The following is a 3963-nucleotide window of genomic DNA, read 5'->3' as shown; positions in this document are numbered from 1 at the left end:
CAGGAAGAGAATTCCTCCCCTTCCCTGATGGTCTCAAAGTGGACAGACAGTAGCCACATTTAAAATTTAATAGGATTCCTAGTGTTCCTTGCTGAAAGCAATTTCTTTATAAGACACAGGCTCTCTGAACCACAAGTCTAAAAGGTATGGGAATGAGAAATCCAAATGTATAGGTGGGCTTCCTCAATGAAGGTGAGTAGAGACATTCTTATTTCCATGCCCAGAGACCCACGCCCATATGGTTTACCTTTTGATGACACAAGACTGTATAATGAACAGTACCTCTAAGTGTTCAGCATCTTGAAAGTGGGATTCCACCTTCACAAGTGTGACGTCCAAGATGGACCCTCAGCTGTATCTTTAAAGGGCCTTCTTCTGAGTCAGTCTGGCAACTGCTGGCAGAAGCACACGTGTTAGACCATTGGGTCCCACAGTCATGTTCCCACAGTCCTTTCCTGTGCTGTCAAGTGTGTTCCTTGGAAAAGTGGTGTTTGTCAGAATCCCACAGGATCCCTGAGCTAAGCTAAGGCCTTTTCCTTCTTGGTTTGCCATTCATGTCCATTATGATGGATTCCTACCGGGCTTCCCTGACCAAATGTTTTCTTGGATCTGATAGAACCTAGGCCATAGTGAGAAGTTCTGGGTCCCTGCTCATGTTTAGTCACATGTTTAGACTTCCCATTTCTCTCAAGGCCAAGGCCATGTCAGGAGCTCTTTTTCTGTTGCTGAGAAGGTGTGGTCTTTCTCCAGAACCACAGAAGTCTGCACTCTGCTCTCTTTTTAGGTCCTGTCAGACACTCCACAAGCATTTTTCAACTTGCTGCAATAATGTGTCCTTTTTGAAGCAGTTTACTTTAGTATAGGCTAGACATAGATACATTTTTAGTAGGCATTTTTAAAATATAGGAAATGTTCAGACATTTTTCCTTACAGGGCACAACAGACCTGACCACTCTGGGAGCTGAAATGTGGACTTACCGGTGGAAGTCTACAATTTAGGACATCAAAGGTGTAGAAATGGTAATCAACCATATTTTAGCTCATCGATTAACATAATAATCGCTGTAGAAGTCTATCAAGGCTTCTCAATCATAAACAGACCTTGAACAATTATAATACTGTAAAAAAGTTATTAGTAGTAGTGGAAAACTGTTGAGGGTGTGGGATTGGCAGTTGAGGGAAACTGCTAGGGGAGGGAGGGGCACACCTCATCAACAAGGGTACCCGCATAATCAACGTTTGTATACCTAACCCTGAATTGAACCCACATCTTTATAATAATTTAAAAATTTAAAAAGATAGTATTTAAGTTTCTGTAACTCATTGGGAAGCTGAGTTTTCATTCTGAAGGCTCCTGTGTATACATGCCAAATAAAATTTGTATACCATTTTCTGTATTAGTCAAACTGCTTCATGACAGAGTATTTTCAGTGAAGATTTAGGGGGTCAGGAGTCCTGGTCTCCACCGTTTTGGTGCTGTGAGCTGGATGGAAAAAAAAAGTCACTCTTCTCTTCTGGAGCCTGCAGTATAGAAAACACAGAAACCTATTCTGCTGGCAAATGAGTAAGAATTTTTTACCAAGACAGCCTCCTGGCTGTGTCTGTCCGTGTGCATTCTGGTGAGTGACTAGTCAAACAAACAAACAAATAAATCACTGTTTTTCTTATCTGCAAGGTTTTGATTAATGAGAGAAAAAAGCTTTTGAATGACAAATCAGATTATAGCCACTCTTGTGTACTCTGTCATATGACTATTCATATTGTTTTCTTTTTTCCTCATGGAGACCTGTTTCCTTTGTCTGTGTCTTTCTTTATTGTTCTTTCATGAAGAGGGTTACCAAAGTGTAGAACACAAGCCTGAAACATACAAGTCTGCTTTTTCTGCTGGCCCTGTAGACTGGGCAGATTTCTGGCTCTGAGTAGACTGGAGATTCTTTTTTTAAAAATTTTTTTAAGGATGCAGGGTACAATTCCAAGGACTAGTTATACAAATGTTCATTATGTAGGTACCATTGTTAAGGAGGTGTGTCCCTCCTAGTTTACACTACCATCAACAATGTAGAAGTGTTTACTTCTTCCCACATCCACTCCAGCATCTGTTGTTTTGTTTTGTTTTGTTTTTTGAGTTAGAGTCTCACTCTGTTGCCCAGACTGGAGTGCAGTGGCTGCTCCCAGCCACCGCAGCCTCGACCTGCTGGGCTCCGGCGATCCTTCTGCCTCAGCCTTCCAAGGAGCTGGAATTACAGGCATGTGCTACCATGCCCGGCTGATTTTTTGATTTATTGTAGAGATGAGGTCTCTCTGCCCAGGCGGGTCTCAAACCCGCAGGCTCAGGTAATCCACTCACCTCAGCCTCCCAAAGGCGTGAGATTACAGGCTGAGCCACCGAGCCCGGCCTGTTGCTTTTTGAGTTATTGATGATGGTCATCCTGACTGGAATATCTCAGTGTGGTTTTAATTTGCATTTCTTTGATGACTAGTGAGGCTGAGCATTTTTTCATGTATCTGTTGTCTGCTCTTATGTATTCTTTTAAGAAGTGCCCACTTTGTAATGGAGCTATTTGTTTTTTCTTTTTTGGCATGTTTGAGTTCCTTGCAGAAACTAGATGTTAGGCCTTTGTGAGATATAGAAATGGCAAATATTTTTTCTCACTCTGTGGGTTGTCTCCCTGTCTCTTGATGGGTTCTTTGACTTTGCAGAAACTTGTCAGTTTGATGAAGTCCCACTTGTCTATCTTATCTCTTATGGCATGGTCACTTGGGGTTTTGATTAGGAATTGATTGCCAGTTCCAATTTCCATAAGGATGTCTCCTTCATTTTATAAGGTTCATCGCTGCTGGATGGAGCTCAGGAAATGGGATGCTGATGACAGAACTGGAGGATTAAAGACCTTAACAAGAATAAATCTATAAAATTATCTTCTATGCAGAGGTTAACATAAGGAAAACGCTTCATGATACTGAATTTTTTTGGATGCAATACTTTTAAAAAGGCTACAAAGAGACACAGACATTGAGAACCCACTTAAAAATGTGTCCACAGGCATTGCAGACACCACCACCTTGAGCCCTTATCCATCACCTATGGTCAACTCCACAATGTTCTTCAACATCGCCTTAGACAGTGAACCCTTCGGCTGTGCCTTCTTTGAGCTGTTTGCAGACAAAGTTCCAAAGACAGCAGAAAACTTTCATGCTCTGAACACTGAAGAGAAAGGATTTGGTTATAAGGTTCCTGCTTTCACAAAATTATTCTAGAGTTTATGTGGCAGGGTGGCGACTTCACACACCATACTGGCACTGGAGGCAAGTCAATTTATAGGGAAAAATTTGATGAGAACTTTATCCTAAACCACACAGTTCCTGGCATCTTGTCCAAGGAAAATGCTGGACCCAATACAAATGGTTCCCAGTTTTTCACATGCCTATTCGGACTGAATGGTTGGATGGTAAGCATGTGGTCTCTGACAAGGAGAAAGGGGGCATGAATATTTTACAAGCCATGGAGGACTTTGGGTCCAAGAATGGCAAGTCCAACAGGAAGTTCACTATTGCTGACTGTGGACAACTCAAATAAATTGGGCTTGTTTTATCTTAACTACCAGAACATTCCTTCTGTAGCTTGAGAGGGCACCTCTCCTGTTGGGAGCCAGCCATGGAAGCCCACTAAGCATTAGGGATCAGGAAGGGCCGTTGACCCCAAGACCACTAGGATACACTTGGGAGCTATTTGACCCCATTTCCTCCCCCTTTCTACTCAGCACTAACCAGATTAAGCTCCTGTGAGCTCAAAACATAAAAACTCTGAGACCGGGATGAACACAAGCTAACTTTAGAAGCTCATTGCTTCCATTTGTCTACAAACTGCAGTTTTGGCTTTCACACAACTATAATTCAAACTCGTGTCACATCTAAGAGCATTAGTATTGGTCACAGGCTTCTGGGTCATGATCTTAGGATTTA

The 3963-nt window shown here is 42.1% G+C and overlaps 1 pseudogene; it reads left to right on the top strand.

Annotated features, from left to right (window-relative positions):
- Window positions 1-3084: 3084 nt before the first annotated feature.
- LOC110596513 lies at window positions 3085-3577 on the top strand (annotated as a pseudogene).
- Window positions 3578-3963: the final 386 nt, after the last annotated feature.

The sequence above is a fragment of the Carlito syrichta genome, unplaced genomic scaffold (assembly GCF_000164805.1).
Source record: "Carlito syrichta isolate Samal-C Ts95f unplaced genomic scaffold, Tarsius_syrichta-2.0.1 Scaffold108607, whole genome shotgun sequence".
NCBI lineage: Eukaryota > Metazoa > Chordata > Mammalia > Primates > Tarsiidae > Carlito > Carlito syrichta.
Note: the sequence above shows the minus strand (reverse complement) of the source record. Positions and strands in the feature narration are given on the sequence as shown.